At 44.8% G+C, this 17,657-nt stretch overlaps 1 protein-coding gene across 1 annotated transcript in view; it reads left to right on the top strand.

The window, feature by feature from the left end:
* igf1ra (insulin-like growth factor 1a receptor) overlaps positions 1–17,657 on the top strand; it is a 56,871-nt gene that overhangs the window by 24,342 nt on the left and 14,872 nt on the right. The gene's annotated exons all lie outside the window — the stretch shown is intronic.

The following is a 17,657-nucleotide window of genomic DNA, read 5'->3' as shown; positions in this document are numbered from 1 at the left end:
CAGGATAAGGAGTGCAAGACTAGACACCACCATGCGCTCATGTGACAAAGTGGTGTTAAGGGCTGCATTAGAAGGATAGGGATGAATTGCCCATCAAATGCGGTTCAGATTCGGCAGCTGGTTTGTTAATGTGTTTGCAAGAACATTTACACATAGACCTGAGTTGAAATTGACCCCTATCTAGCACATAGGCAGATCCCTGAGCTATCAAAGATGGTTAGCGTAGCCATTTATCTCTCGGCACTCTCTGGTTACAACCGTAGAAAATATAGGCCTGGGGCGGAGGCCGAGCAGGGCAGAGATAGGTCATTGACAGGGAAGGTTTTAATGAAATTGTTCATATAAAAAACACTTATGCATGTATGTATAAATCTTGTTTCACAGGCATATGCAATGTGTGTATGTAACAAGAATGATCATAGTCAAGCATATCATTAAAGTTTCAAAACATAGCTGGGGGCACAGCAGCACCCACCTATAAACTCATAACTGAAGCATTGTTTTGGCAGGGGCACAGACGCACGCCCTTAGCAGGCATAGCTTGCTAGCTTACTAAAGAACCCCAAACTAAAATGCATAAATGAAGGCAATTATTTTTATGGTGCCACTTTAAGTATAATGACCTTAAAAGCCTCATTACTTACGGTAAAAGCTAAACCAAGAAGATTAAGTAGTACCAGAAGTGTCCGTGCCGAAATACCAAGAAATATGAATTTAATGAGTCTTACTAGTTTAGGTGACCTATGAATGATGAAAAGGTTTGAAGCAAAGCATGGGTTGCTCGTGTCGATGTGGCTCTATTTTGGCGGTTGGTGCAAAGGGAGGGGTGACTTGAGGATGGGGTATATTTTGTGCGTTTGCTCTTAAGTGTGAGTGTGTGTGTGCGTGTTTTCCAGTCTGGATGCAGGCAGACAGACAGCTGGTCAAACAGGCTTAGAAGAGTAATGGTCAGTCTCTGCGATGACTTATAAGTCCATTAGGCCCTCAGTTGTTCACTAAACAACAGTTTCAAGTTTTGTTTTGTCGCATGGAATTAATGTTAATTTGTCTAAATAGTGGCATGAAATTTTACTCTGACTTGGAATGAATACGTCAAAACAAGGAAAATGGGGGGAAAATGGGTTCAATCTCTGCGCTTTCCAAAGTTCTGTGTGTGCTGTTGTGATTGAGTGTGACGGGCTGTTCTGTGGGCCCCCTCGCCCTGCCTTTCTGTGTGCAGTTGTGTCGTGTAGCACGTAGGCCGGTGAAATGCCGGACCGTTCTCCCGCTTTCCCTCGTGGCGGGTGGCCTGAGCAGGTGGAGCCAACGGAATAAGTACCAGGAGGGTGCAGGGGCAAAACGTGGATTAATACAATGTGCCTTGGAGTCTGGAACCTTTTTGTGTTTATCTAAAGTCAAAATGACAGAATTCATTGATGCACATCTTCGCATTATGAGCTTTTTTATCAACCGGCTGCCAGAACAAATTAAAAATGCAATGCTGACACTGAAGAATTAGGAGAGAATTTCAACTTGCACAATAACAATTTTAGTCCAAAAGCTGTGTTTGTATGAATAATGCCGATGGCCCTTTAAGTGGAGAAAATAAAGCATCTGTATCAGTTAAATTGAAAGCCAGCAGCTGTGTGACAACCAGACAGCATTATTTTTTAAACATTGACCCCACTGTGGGCACCAGGAATGCCCCCAAGTTATTTGAGAGCGCACACATGATTATATCATTACGTAATTAGTGATGTCTTCTATACTAATGATAACTTATTTTGCTGGCTCCAGTCAGAGTTCATATCGCTTTCAACGTCTTTTTTGGGAGCTGTGGCGTGCTCTTTTTCATTCCCCCCTCTCTGTGAAACCGACTCCTGTGTATTCAAGGCCTGGTCAAAACACACATGTGCCTACGTCATAGGGGCTGTTTGCGGGGTGACGTCGGTTTTCAGACTCCAACCGTATCTGAAGGGCAAATGGGCCCCAGTCGTTAGCACGGCTGCCTGGTAGCACAGTCCACAATGGCTCCTGTTCAGACCTCACGTACCACAACCACAAATAGGACTCCTGTGTGTGTGTGTTTGTGTGGGCGTTTTCGGCTGTCTGTGCTTGAGTCAGTTATCTCATGCCAGACATATCTGATGTTACACTGGATCAAGGGGTCAGTATGTCATTTCTCAAAATACTGTCACCTATCAGTATTTATTCACTGTAGAATTAGAGCGGGAGGATGGAGACACATGACCGGATTAGCAGCTGTGTATTGTCTGCTATGTTAATCTAGTGGTGGCTCTGGATAAGGAATACAAGCGCTATCCATAGAAGGAAAAAAGGGGGGGTTAACCAGATAGGCAGACAGATAAGTTTCCTAATTAGAATCTAGTCTGGAGCAAATTTCCATTGGATGGCCTCCCCCTCCTTCCACGCTTCGTCTCAGCCTCATCATCTCTTAGAGCTAAACTTCAGAATTGATGATGTGTCATTCGATCCTGTAGCAGATCTATGGACATGTGGACCCCCTGTGGGCCGGCTACTGGCAATCCGTCATCATGGGTCACAACGCATTTAGCCCCGTCTCGCAGGCACTCATTGTCATTCAAGTGCCATGGCCAAGCGGGTGGGGGGGGAAGTATCTGATGGGGCTGCGACTTTAGCTTGTCTAGAAGACTGATCTCTATCTTAGCAACCTCCTTCCATAGGTCAGTCTTGGTTGACCGGAGATAATACAATGTTCATAACCAAGAGAAAGTCTCCACAGACCCAGAACCGATCTACCTCATAGTACAAAAAACATGCCAAAGTACAACATGATAGATTATTGGGATTTTCTTCCCTCTACCGTGGCCACAAATCATGCTGTAGATGTTTGTTTTCCACCTCTGGTCTACTCTAAAGGGGAATGTAGTCTCATCTTTCTTCTTGTCATAGTGGACTGAAGTGACTTGTCTCAGTGATGGCGCAGTAGCTCTGCAGCAGCACAGAGTCCACCGGGGGCAGGCTGCCATCTTTCAATCAGGCTGCTGTCTGTCCTTCCTCTCACATCTGAATCCAATAGGAGCGGCTTCCTCCTCTGAAGGAGGGACACATATAAATAGCCAAGCAGCCGTAACCACACTATGCAGCACAGCCTGGATGTTGTTTCACTCATTTGCTGCTGTCCCTCTTTTGCACTGCCAGCTCAGATATGGTGTATGATGTTGCTGTTCATTTACCCCACCCCCGCGTCCCTCAACTCCACCTCTCAGCCTCCGATCCCTGGGCTGCGGTGTGACTGACGCATGGACACTGAATGCTCCACGCATGCAGCTCTGCTCCCATCTGTGGAAAGTTTGAGTGGAGTGGGGCCAGTACTGAAACACTGGGTGGGTGGTGGGTGAGCTGATGGTGGCCTGCGTGGGCTGAAGCCTGTGGGCTGAGCAGGGGAAATGTAGCATCCTAGTTAGCTAGTGCTGCTTTTATGAGAATCCAAAGTTCCAGTGATAGCAGACACTCTACCTTTAATACCTATGGACAGAAGCAGAAGGAACCTTTGCAGAAGGACACTTGGCTGCGTCCGACATGCGTCTGCGTACTTTTCTGTGGTTAGCATTAACGGAACACATGGCCCTTTTATGTGGCACATGTGCTCGTAACACCACAGAAGCCCTGGCCTTCAGCCCCACCTTCCCAATTTAAAACTCACTCAAGCAGAGGTGGTGTTTGCTGCAGCCCTTACGATCCTTCCTTGTCTGGTTCAGGCTGCAGCAGCAGCAGCAGCAGGAGTAGAGAGGAGGGAGATGGGTGGGCTGTTGCGTGGGTGTGTGTGTATATGTGTATGTGTGTCTGATTGGGGGGTTGCTATTGCTTGAGTGAGTTTTAATTTGTCTGCTAACAGCAGAAAACACTGCAGAGTGGTGTAGAGGGGGAACAGATGCACCGGCGCTTATGCACTCAATCACCTCATGTGATGTGCACGCCGCCGCCACGCATACACTACAAATACACGCACGGCCGCACTTATTACCGCACCATGTGGTGTTGTCTGAATGTCTCAGGAACTGACGTTTGTGTATTTATTCGTTTCTGGAATGAATTCTGGTGCACAGCCAGTCAATAGAAAAGATCTGACCCCCCCTCCCTTTTTTGCCTTTAAAGCTTGAATTTCAAAATGCTCATCGTATCCACCATAACCTTTAAGCATAAAAAAGACACAGACATTTCTGGATTGTGGAAAACACATGCTGTAGTCTGCGTGCGTGTGTGATGTGGTGAAATGGCTGAAACCCAGACGTTGTGATCCAGGGATGGAACTTGAGAAGGTCCCCGTTCCCCTCCTGATGGCCTCTGAGGAGGAGCCAGACAGTACTTGTTCCTGCCCACTTCTCTGCTTTGCGCCTGCCTTCCCCACCACCGGGCCCACGATTCAGTTTCCCCTCCCAGGCCGTGAGGGTATCAGGTTTGTTTTGGACGGTTAGGGAAGGGTTAGGCTGGCATACAGGAGGAGGGGGGATTAGGGTGACATATCTTGGACTCTCTGATGGGAATGGGTACACAAGGGGATGGAAGGGGGAGGAAATATAGAATAAACAAGACTCTCCCCTTTGGCCCATTGTTGTCCCTGACCCCTTATCCTTAAATTCCATGCCAGCAGCTGGAGCTGAGAAGCAGCCATTTTATGAATGAGGGTGGGAAGGGGGGAGCAAGAGACAGAGAAGAATAAGTACGGCGGGAGTGCGAGCGAGAGGGGAGGCGGGTCAGGTTGTGTGCTGTGTGTGGGTGGGGGAGACGCGGCTCAGAGGCGCTTGTGGTGGAGCTGGTTATGTGTGTGCGCAAGTGACTTGAGGCTGAGGAGGAGCTGGGGGTTGGCCCACACACATACACTTTAGCCTCTTCTCGGGCTTTGTGTGTTTGTGTTTTTTTCATGCCTCTGCTGAGGCGTTGTGGCGTCTGGAATAAAGGCCCAATTTGGGCTCTTCTTAAGCTCGAGGCTGCTCACTTAGCAGCCGCGACAGGATCGGTCCTCAGAATGTCAGGCGCACTGCGACATTTCCTCAGTTTTAGAGAACAGATTCTTATTGCTCTTTTATCTGCGAGGTGTGAATCTTTTGCAGATACATTTTTTTATGCTGTTACGTTGTGAAATCCATTCCGCTGTTGCTTTAACATGCAGCCAACACATACTCATTACTTTACCATTTCTTCTCACATTTATTTTCCATTGGAATAGGCAGTATATGCATATATGTTTTTGAATATGCTTTATTGACACATTTTATTGTACATATTTTTATCCTGCATGGGGCTTCACTGTTCAGTTCAGTGGTTCCTTCTGTAATTGATGGTAAAATTTAGAAGCCATTGCACAGAAGCTGCCAGAAAGCTGTATCACATATATGTATCTTTTATTTCTTCTGGAGTGTCTGTCTCTTACTCTATTCTGTGGCAGTATATTATATGCTTGTGACATGCCAGGTTACAGTATATCGATCCCTCACACACGCCCCTGCTTGTGGCTACCCCCTCCCTACCACTGACCTCAAGTCTCCTTGGGGAAATGGGGGCGTGCAGCACAGTTTGATACACACCGGAACAGCAGAGGGGTCTAATGTCGGGGGAAAAGGGTTGAACATTCACGCCTGCTCCACTCGCTCATCTGTTTCCCCTGGCGATACAATGCTATCCGAATAATGTATGGCTGTGGGTGAATAAGTTGACAGGGCCTTTGTGGCTCAACTAAACCGAACCAGAATTACCGCAAAGAGACCGTGCTATGGGATGAAAGGTTGTTTTTTTAATAAAAGTGGGGCATTTTAAAATATTCAACACACCATGAAGTAAATTCTTATTTAATGTGTTGTATTGAATAATGAAAACATGATACTTGTAAGAGTCCGTGCTGCCATCCACGTGATATCGTGTAGCAGGCACTTTTAGCCGTTCACTCCTAGCTGTGTTTTGCTGTAGTAATGAAAGCTGACACAGACTGACAGCACAGACAGGAGGACATGCCGTCGCCTTTGCTCAGAGAGACGAGGACGTCCTCTGGAGTTGTTTCCTCCTGTATGCTCCAACTCCCTCCTGTCCCACAATCCAAGTGAACAACTTCACAAGGAGCCACCTCCATACTTTGTCACAGTCATGTTCTTGTTTTCTTTTTAAATAACCCCATCGGGGACAGTTGACACAGTAATAACAAGCTTCAGGTGTGGCTGGTCGACCTTTCCTACCTGCAGCGTGAATGTGTGCCTGTAGGCATGTAAAGCCTTCTCGGAAGGAACGGATTATCAGGTTTTTCAGCTGACTTCCTGACGAACCAATGCTTTCAAATCTTTGTTCATCTGTCTTTGTCAAATGAAACGCATATTAAACTCTAATCCACTCATCATCACTCACAGTGGGAGGTGGAAGCTAAATTAGTTCTGCAAAAAGTCTTTCGACACCAAAACTCATTCCTAGGTCTTGTGGTGTGAAGGCCACTCCCAGCAGCTATAGACTATCATGTTAAGGGCTTTTTAAATTAATCATAATTAATCATTTTCAGCACTACCTTTCGTCGCTTTTTTTCCAGTTCAGTAAGACAACAGTCACATAGTTAGTGGGGAGCTGTTGTGTTGTAACAGAGGCACATACACCCGCTCCTCTGAGAGGGGTTTGGACACAGTGATAGTGGCTCAAATCAAACAAGACAAAGCCATGTTTAGAAATGTGGCCATAGAAGAAGGCCCAACTCTGCAGCCAGCACTTTGATGGCTCTCTCAAGTGGTAGCTAAAGGATATGTCCCCTTTTTACCCCCTCTTGCTGTGTGGGTGCATATATGCTTTCGTGCATGTGTGTGTGTGTGTGTGAGAGAGAGATTAATGGTCCATTGATTGAGCAGCATGCTCCCATTTCTTCTGTCAGCCAGCTATTTGTCCCCTGGCTGTCTTTAGACGGAGCACCAACTGTTGAGTGTTTCCACATCCATGTTTGTCTCGGTGCATTCTTGAGGAAATCTGTGATCTATAGCAGCCGTGTGTCATCTTCTTACTTCGGCCTCTTATCGCAGTCTCGTCTTTAATGTGTAACTCAGAGCACATTTTCTGCCAGATAATGTTTAACACCAGTTCATGACACTTGGTTAAGATTACCAAAGGATCAAGGATTTAAAGGTGCAAACAGTGAACCATCACCTGTGGTGCTTGGGGCAGTTTGATCCTTAGATCAGAGATATAGTCTGCTACATGAGCAGGGTGATGTCTTTACATTCTTAGTCACTTCCAGAGCTGTGGCGTGGTTCCACATGAAACAGTAAATATCGCCCGCGGTCTTCCATTTGTTAGTTTATGATGTGCAGTTTGGCAGCCTTCAGACCAATAACAGCTAACAAGACATTTATGAAATAACTGCAACAAATGACTGCATGCGGAGACAGGAGGAATATGTAATAGTTGTCAAGGAAATATAGGACAGGCTCCTGCCGTATTTTCAGCATATCAAGAGTTGACACAATGTCATTTGCCTGCAAGGAAGTCGGTGCCGTAATGAGAAACAAGCACTGAATTAGACAGTAGATCAGACTATAGCAAGGACAGTGGTGTTTGTGAACCTTTAGGATGGATGCACGATGCTGGGGGTTTAGGTTTGCTGTGTGCACAGTGCTGGTTCAGTGAGTGAAGGAGAATCATTGGAACTGTCGCTGTTCATATTGATTAGCTTGAATCATTTCTGAAGCCTAAAGTCAGAATAAGAAGCCCCCTGTTGGTGCTCTCATGCCAGTGCAGCCCGGTCTATTATGCACCGCGAGGTCTATAAAGGCTAAAAGACAAAGGCATATTTTGTGAAGGGGTGGGGGTGGGGCAAAGTGGTTCTCTCCCCCAACCAACACTACCTTTTATTCAGAAGGAAGGAAAAAGTTGTATCTGGCCTGGAGAGGAGAGGGAACGTGGCCCAGTGTTTTCAAACTGTCTTTATGTCTCCCCTGACTGTGAGGGTTTGCCACAGACCTTCTGAATGGAAGACATTGTTTGCTTGTGGGAGAAAGCATGGGCAGTTTTTCTTCTTGAAGTCTCCTGTTTGGTATATGGGGAGATTAGGACTTCCTGTGGTTAGAGGAAGATTTGTTTTTTTATATCCATTCCCACCACATTATTGGCATTTGGACTCCCAATGTTTTACAGCTCAGATTTTCACTCAGTAGTTGCAGAAACAATGTTTTGGGAATTACCCCCCTTTCCCCCCCTACTCACACACAATCTAAAAACTGTTTTATCCCAGCATTGTTTGTTATACATTAAGTAGAAACCATTAAGTGTTGTGCCAGTGGAGATTCCCCGTGCTGTGACCAAAATAAAAAATCACCCATTTTTGTGTGGAACAACAGTGAAAGGCCTCATTTCATATTGGGTTAAATGCACTTTAGTCACCTTCGATTCATCCTTCACCTCCAGGCTCTTCAGCCACGCAAAGCATGTCTGGCACCGTGATCGATCGGTCATGATTAAGACTTCTTCAAAGGGTCAGATGCCTGTGCTAAATGTATGTTGTAACAAAGTGGATAAGTATGGATTGGGCTCTCTTTTTGTTCCAGCGCATATTTATAACCTGACAAAACTGCCAAGCAGCTTTCTGAGCAAGAAAGTGGATAAAACCAAGAAGTCTTTCCATGGATTTTTAGGACTAACTTGGTTGAACAAGTATCACACACGTGCAGTTGTTTATAGTCAGTGCTCAGTAGTACATGAGTGTGAGTGAGCACATGGCGGTCTACAAGTTCTTTTGTTCTTCTGTTCTCTTGCTCCTTCGCTTCACTCTTCCCTCCTCCTGAACAAGAGTGGCCATGCTCGCTGCTGAGGTCCCTAAAAGGGGCAAATGAAGCAGACTCCCGAGCGTGTGTGTGCTTGTGAAAGTGTGTGTGTGCGTGTGTGTGTGTGGGCGCGCGTGATGGAGAGGGAAATGGTCTGATTTGGTTGCATGTAGACGGTGGGGGGGGGGGGGGGGGGGGGGGGGGGGGGGGGAATAACAGAAAACTCCACCCACTGAGAAGAGAGGAGGTGAAATATGGGGGTAGAATCATGATGTCACTGGCAGCCAATGGGAAATGTGGGCTGGGGACTGTTTCAGACCCATCAGCTGTCCCTCTCCATCCTCATGCCCTCTTATTCTGTTAGTACTGTAAGACCTGTTTTTCTTTTCAACAGTTGGCCCAATCACTGGCCCCTACCCTCTGACCTTTAACCCATGGGCCTCTCCGGGGGCCATATATGTAAGCTGCTATGCTCCCAGCGTTGAGCCCAATTCTCTGGAGCCTTTCCTCTAATATACGCAGCAGCTTTAACGCTGCGCTGAAGTCCTTTATCTCATGGCTTCCACTCTGTGCAATAACTGTACTGTTATTTTTTTTTGAGAGAGAGCGCAGAATTTAATGGTAGATTTGCGTCATGGTAAAATCTGATTACCACCAAACGTAGAAGCTGCTGTGTGCTGAGACTGTGAGTAAAGGTGATATAACCCTCAATTTTAAACTTTTTTTTCTCGGGGTCGATTATTACACAAAGCCTCTTCAGCTGATTTGCTAATAATTAAAACAATAATACTGGGCTCGCTGCTTAATGTGTTGCAATGGTTTTGTTATTAAACTGGAGCTTTTACATTTACGCAACAATAAACCATCCCTGTTAACTGTTGGTGCTCAACACTTTTAATACAGGAATTGTTTTTAAGCTAATGTGGCTCACCCTTTGGATGCACTGAAAGGATATTAATTGTATCAGGATGCAAAAATGCCTTTTTCTATGTCATTTAAATGTCCAAGAAGCACTACAAACAGAGACTAAATACAATAGCAAATCATGCATTGTGCATTTTAGGGAAACTCCAAAACTCTGATGTGGCTGAAACTTATACTGAGTTTACTGAGCCATCCTAACAGACCATCACACTAATACTGTACAGCTCAGTCCTCCACGTCCTGCTGTAAGAGATTTGAGCTCCCCGCACAAACGTCTCTGCCGAGGCCTCAATTTCTTCATCGTAAGGAGTGAAAACAGGCCCACAATAAGGAGACTGTATGCGTGCACAGTAAATTTACCGTGAAAGTGAAATTATGTGGAGAAGAAAAGAAACCCCAAACTCAGATGTCACATATGAAAGAGCGCATGGAGCTTCATGGACTGTCGGGCTCCACTGAGGTTACAGAAAACAAGACGTGTGTCCCAGATTGAAGATGGAGATGTGCTGGAGCAATAAGAGGCAGTCAGCCTCCCAGCTTAGCCGTTCCTTTTACCAAAATCTTACTAAACCTATCTGTACGGATCACCTGCCATCACCCAGGTGGATAAATTCCTCCTCAGTTTTTACAAACCATAGCGTTTTAACCTTGAACTCCGGGCGGGTTCAGTGTCGTTCCACTTAATCTGGAATAACCCGTCCTTCACATTGATTCAAAGTAAAAATGCGTCGTGTTGATTCCAGACATTGTGCCAAATGTTGGGCCAGGATGAGTTTTGAACCCCTTAAACCACAAAGTTACATTTGATGAAGATGAATGTTGCACAGGCACATTAACAGTGACGTGTAAATGTGCTGGGAATCGAGCCTGTTTGTTTCTGGGTTTCAGCCTGTCAGGGGACGAATGGACCTCAGCCAGGAGTCAGACTGTGCCTGCGTGTTTAAACATCAACCTCCTGAGCTAAATGAAGCAGAAGGGTGTTCATTTTATATTTCTCTCAGCGTTACGTAGTCATGCTGCCTTTGCTTGGGAGCCAAGCACACTTCACACGACTAACTATGCATTTGCTTTGATTTCGTTTTGCTTTCTTGAACCCAAACCAGTCACCCAGCTGCTAATGCAATAACTTTTTTCGCCAAAACATATCTCAGAAGCCGACTATTTTTAGTAGCCACCATCTACGAAAAGAACCATGTTAGGTGGCATGAGCAAAAAAAAAAAAGGTGAGTTTCCACCAGTTGTTTTTCCCCATGCTTACGTCTATTTTAAGATATTGCCCAGCTATGCTGAATGTCACCTTTGGTGTCTGCGACTGACATGGAGACTTCGGTGAATGTCATTATTTAGCTCAGACGAGAGGCAAAAGCATCAAACTGGCCTCAAGGAGATCGATGCTGATCCTTTTCTTTCTAAAGACAAAATCAGCATTTGAAAATAGTTGTCGATGTCAGCAGCATCCAGCAGGTCAGGTCACAGAACAGGTGTCCTTGTAATATTTAAATTTAGATGTGGCACTTAAGTGGAGTTAAATGGTCCTCTCCTGTAAATGAAGCAAAGCTCTGTTTTTAGATAACATCTGTCAAGCGTGTTGCGTTCTCTGAAGAAGCAAATTATATTATTATAATACTTATAATTTTGCCATTTCAGCAACAAATGACTACTTTTAGTGTGGGTTAGGGTTACTTTTTTTAGTTTCTATTCTGTTTGTAGGGAGTTTTGGGCAGTTTGGCTGTAAAATAACACCACAATGTTTTCACTGCTTATCACGATTGTGATATTATAGGTGAAAATAAATATATCCACTATACATTTCTATAAACAGCCTGGGAGACCAAATAAAAAGAAGAATATTTTTAACCTGTGACTTTGTGTGGGATCTGATATATGAAGACGCACGCACGCACACTCCTTACTTTGGCCATCTGTACCTGTTCAACAAAAACACAGGAGCAACTAATGAGTAAGCTGAGGCCTGAGGCTACAAGGAAGGGTTGTGCGGGTGTGTGGTTGTTGTTGTGACTGAATACAACTGAGGGGAAATGCCACGCATGCCTGAACACACAGACCAGCACATAGTTGTGCGAAAAACACATTGCTGGTCTTTAGTGGGCATGGGAGTGGAAGAGACACAGAAATACTGGGACAGGGAGCGATTGGCTGGCGTGCACATGCACACGCACACACACACATACACATGCACATACACACACATACGCATGCGCATTTGTGTGCAAAACAAAGATTTAGTCAAGCCTTCCTGCACCAGCTGTCTGCACGAGAAGATATGTTGCTGTTCTTAAAAAAAAATCCCTCTGATCAGCAAAACACTCAGCTTTCCCAGCACGCACGTAAAGGTGGAAAACACCGCTTCAGCCCATCCCTGCGCTTGAGGCTGTATCGCTGCTGCAGTAACGCATCGCTGGAATCTCTGATGTGGTTTTCTTTTGGCCCTGAGTGGAGGAAGCATCCTTTCTCTGGCTGTCTGGGTTGATGTGGTTTAAACAAGTGTCTGGAGTGATCCACTGGGGGCTCCCAGAGAGGATCGAGTTGCCGGATGAGGATGTGGCCTGATGGAGCTTAGTGAGCTGGGCGTTCAGCCTACGATCTGAGCTGCAGAAGCCCCTTCATGGGCCAGCTGAAGTCTGCTCACCTGCCTGCTACTGCTCTCAGTAGCAGTCAGTAGCCCAGCTGTGACACAGCGCGGGGAATCTCCACCGCCGTGTCCGGACCGAATATTTAGAGGTGACGTTGCGGTAAATTTAATCATGTTATAACACGATAGACGCACTTCATGTTCAGCTCCCCCGTTAACCCTTTTCTCTGCCAAAGCATTAGTGTTTATGTGCATAAACACTGGTCTCTCAAATCACACTTGATCTATTACATGCTGCAAACCCCCCCTCCCACAACTTTACACTTAATGGTCAATGCAGTTCACAAGTATCATGTTAATGAGTCATGTTGAGTGCATTTGTTAAAGGTTTTCCCGTTAACTTATGGTTTCTCCGAATCCGTGGAAAAGCTGTGCTTAATCGCTATGGAAACAGCTCCCCCCCCCCCCTCCCAAATGCCCTCTCAAGAGAGGACTTGTTTACCATGTCTGCTCCAGACTCAATAACATGTCAGTCATCGGGATTAGAACCACCCCTTCCCAGCTGCTATTGGTCCAGGAGGAGCTCCCAGTTTAACCCCCACCCTCCGCTTTCCCAGCACCCTCCTCCGATGTCGTCCCTCCCCTCCAGCGCCACTGTGAATAATGAATGATTTCCCAACTGTCTGTCACACTTCCTTCTTCACATGATTGACACAGGGAAAACAGCGTGCTTCCACAGCATCGGGCAAATGGAAGATTTTATCTCACATTAGATCCTTGTCTTGCACCTTTTCATTTGTTGTGTTTAATCTGGTTTAATCTTCAAATGTGACGGCGGCCTGCTGGCAGCGAGCAAGTCGCCAGCCTTCCCATGTAAACAGTGTAGCCGTCCACTTACACAGCAAATGGCACATGAGTCGCATTCAGATGAAGAGCGCGGCCCTCTTCCGCCCCAACACCGGTGCACAGTGAAATAATACATTAGTCCTTTTGAAACCCATTCGTCCCTACAGGCACACACTCGCAGCCAACCTTTCTGTTTATCAGATGGAATTTTTTAGGGGGGGGGGGTCAATAGTGACTGTGTGAAATGGGGCGATTGAAAACAAAGACGCTGATATCAGACACTGGGTTGGATAACAGTATCGGTGAAACCAAATTCTTTGAGACATTTAAGTTTCTCAAGTTATTGTGTTTTATTTTATTCAATATTGTCAAGAGAAATCATAAAATAAGTAATTTTTTTTAGGATTCATTGGTTTTGTATGGTGAAAAAGATCCTCTTTTCTCCCCCCCGCCAGGTGGTTATTCAGGGGACATTGGGAAAAACCTGGAATAGGTTCTGGAAAAAAATTGGATCACAAAGAGGTCACTGTAGTGTTTTAATGGCACTGGTTGCAGCAAAAGAAGAGACGACACGCGGATGATAAAAAACGAACCTCACAAATTCAAAAACAAACATCAGTCCCGTTTAAGAGCCTACAAAGTAAAACCAAGTCTTTAAACTGTCCTTAAAAGCACTCAAGTCCTCTTTATCAGGCTTTACTGCAGGTTTGGAGCGAAACTGTGGCCTTCGTGACCCTGAACCGCCATGATGGTAGCCAACCTCGCAGATATAAATTGATGCTTCCCCGATTTCCTTCCTCCGTCAGGACCCGATACCAATTGATTCGTTTTCTCTCTTAGATGTTGCTCTCTTCCTAGCCCACATCGCATTCCACAGTCATGTTTGCAGCTGAAATCCTTCCTCTTCTCGGGTCTCCATGGCAATTCCTAAAGTTGTTATTGTGTTGTTGTAGCAGAACAAGGGGGATTAACATTCTCCCCATCGAGTGTGCTGCGGTCTGAAACATTCTGCAGATTCCTCACATAGTGCAGTGATTGGAGGATACCTTCACATCAAAATCAAGGGGTCGTCTGTCTCCACCAAAGAGACGAGTCTTTCTCCCCCCTGCCGCAGTCGGGGAGTTCTGGTGAACAGCAGGAACAGGTTGTCGTTTGGTGGGTTTTGGTGTCGAGCCTGAGTGTGTTTATTTACAGGAAGAGCAGGAGAGAAGCTTCTGGTGGGGGTTGTGTCACTGCTGTAAGAACCAACCTGTGTTTGACGTCTGTTACTGTACAGCCTGACGTCACCGTCCAAACGCTGCCCGTCGGCATTTTTGTGCTCTTTGCTCTCTTGCCTTTCAGTTCTGGTCAAATGTAGCACAGAGCGCACGGAAATAGGTCGAATCTCGGTCTGCTCATGCTTCTAATTTAGTCCAAAGATGACGACTTATCTGGAGAAGAGCCCCATTAGGTTTCTTTTGAAGTAGTGGCAACCCACAATTCCCTGCATAGCTATGTGTAGAGAGCAGCGGCACGAAAATACAGTCTGCATTAGAGGCATCTATAAATAGTGGATTGTATCCCTGATACCACGGGTTGTTTGGTCACACAGTGAGACCGGGTCGACTTATATGGATTTAAGGCGGCAGCTCCTCCTCCCGTTGGCTTCTTCTGGAGGAAGCTATGTGTGTTTGGAATTTCTCTTCATTGAGGAATCTGTGAAAATAATGCAGAGAGGAAGGGTCCTCCTTCAGCAAGGCTCATTAGAGTTTGCCTTGGCTGCCCCCTTTTGGTAGGATTCCAAGAAAATTAAGCTGCGCTGATGTCAGCACCCCCCCCCCCACGCTCCCACCGGCCCCAGCAAATGTGCAACCTCGATCAACCCAGCACCAATGTCAGCGTCATGTTTCCCATCAAATCACAGCTGCCATGTGAGGACCTACAGTACGTGTGCGTCAGCTCTGGAAGCCGTCTTAAAAATAATAAAATAAAAAAGTCCTCTGGCATTTTCTTTGGGCCACAACCAGGACAGTTAGATGTAGTGTTCGGGAGGCACACATGCACTACATGCACCGAGTGTGAGTTTTGCATGCAGGAGCTGCTCTGAAACTTCAAGGTTTCTCTCAGAAAGCTGTGATGTCGAATTCCTGAGACAATTTGCAGTGCATTGAATCAAGATATTGTGTCAGGTCTATTGCATGAGATTAGATTTTCTTCTCTTTTTAGAACCCTGAAGGAATTTTCCAAGTAGGGAACATGTATTTTCATTCTGCAACACAGCTCTAATGCACATCTCATTCTTCACCTACATGGATGTTTGGATATAGTAAAGCAACAGAATATTCATCACAATCAATGTCTGTGTGTGTGTGTGTGGGGGGGGGGATTTGGACAAAATGCCTTGTATTCTGTGGATCTGATGAACATGCCACCTTCCATGTGTAGAGAACAACATGTGGTAATGATGCAGAATCACAATTTAATAGTAAAATTAATGTTCAGTACATTTTTTGTATCATTCTGTGTTTACTTATATACTGAATACCCAAATCTGCATTCTATTAGCAAAGTGAGGCCCTTTTGACTGGTCCACACCACCTCAAAAGACAGTTTGAGGGTTTAAACATGGTTTTAAGGGGGGTTATAATTGGGTTAGGGTCAGGGTTAGGGTGACGAGCTGGGTCGTGTAATATGCCTATAAAACTTTTCCCAAAGATAGAAGTAGAGGGATGTGTGGGTCTGTGCACAGTGAGTGTTTGTGCATAGCTTCATAGCTGTGTCTTTGCACAAGGACACGGGAATCAGGAGCACTTCGCCTTATTTTAGTTCAGTTTAGGGTTGCTCAGTTTAGCTTTATTGAATTTTTGGGGAAATTTGCTTTTCTGCAACAAATGAAGACAACACTGGCGATTTTATTAAAAACATATCACAATTCACAAAAGGAACGGTGAAGTTTTGCCGCCTGTGCCATCTCTCATACCTAAATTAGTTTTTATCAACCACCCAGACAGGTTACATTTTCCCCCAGGTACCTGAACTCATCACATTCCCACGGTGGCCCTTTATCTCGATAGAAACATTTTAAACAGAGAAAAATCACAAGTAGAAACTGCTGGCAACTTATTCCAGCATAAATCATCTGCAGTGAAAACAGAACTTTTGAACTCGATGTCAGCACTAATCTCACCGGTGATGCACTAAAAATGTTAGTTTAACTATTGATTTTATGTAACATTATTGTTGGCCTTACTTAGCATTGTCGATTATTTACACTTTTTTACACACTATTTACTTGTGAGATGCTTTGTTGGAATCTCGGGCAAGTTTGGGTTTTTCATTATTTGCACTGACTACAATTGGAGTTTGTTATAAAGGAACATTATACTAAATTTAGACAATATTTTTGGAAAAGCGTTGCTATTTGGGGTAAACTTGACATCCTGAATGACAACCTTTGTAATTTATGTCTGCTTGTAGTCTTAATCTCCAGGGTTGAAGACAAACACATGAATTGTGAGACGAGGTCGGCCTGTGGGAAACTATTGTGTGCTATTGATAATACACCATCATGGGTTTTGGTTTCTAGGTGATTCCCAGTAAACAGAGAAGCCTCTGTTATTCCTGTTACTCAACCTTAATCTGAAACATCCCGAAATCTTTTATCCTCTCATTTTTTCCTCTCATAGTCTGGAACAGGACACGCTGGTTGTTTTGAAGCTGAAAGTGTAGCAGGAGTGTGTGGAGTTTTTTCTTCTTTTTTTTTTTACAGTTGGCTTTTAGTGAAGAAAAATATTAAGAGGGTTTGTTTTGATTGCAGAGATGTTCCTGTTTTTTCTTTCAGAATCAGGGCAGGTGAGGATAAATAGGTGGTTTACCTGGATTCTTCGCTCAGATGCACATGCAGACGTTCTTTTCGTAAATCAACATTTGCTCTTAAGGCTGAATATTGTCTGCACGTCTTAATATTTGTCCTGCTTAATGTTGACTTTTTTTAATAATCCAGTTTTATCCGTTTGGCATCTGTGGTTACCGGAGTTGCCTCATAGCCAAAGGTTTTCAGGTTTAATTCCAGTTTTTCTTTTTTTCCCTTGTGTTTTGAACCTGTTACCCAGGCATGGGGGGGTGAGGGGGCTGGGACAGACTCCAACACCCGCTGTGACCCTAATTAGGGATAAGAGGCTGTTAAGACGGTTGACGGTGTTGTTGGCTGGGCTGAGATGTGCCACATTACTGTTTACCTCCTGCTCTCTGAACGTGTGTTTAGACGCATGTATATGATGTTTCTGCATTTTAAAGGATGTGTTTTAGCAAACTGGTGCTATTTCCTTTGGCTCTGCCTCCTTTTTACCTTCACTTATACCCAAATCATTCTTTTATATTAAAAAAAAATCATTTTCTACATAAAATAGTTGCTGAAATTCGTTTTCACTGTTGTCAGTATCAGTATTGGCTATGTGAAAGAATTAATCAAAGAAACTTAAAGAAGAATAATCTAACAATATTAAATTCTGAACATTATGATGATGATGATGGTTATTATTATTATTAATATTACTATTATTGACCAT

This window comes from Takifugu rubripes, chromosome 9, assembly GCF_901000725.2.
Source record: "Takifugu rubripes chromosome 9, fTakRub1.2, whole genome shotgun sequence".
Lineage (NCBI taxonomy): Eukaryota > Metazoa > Chordata > Actinopteri > Tetraodontiformes > Tetraodontidae > Takifugu > Takifugu rubripes.
Note: the sequence above shows the minus strand (reverse complement) of the source record. Positions and strands in the feature narration are given on the sequence as shown.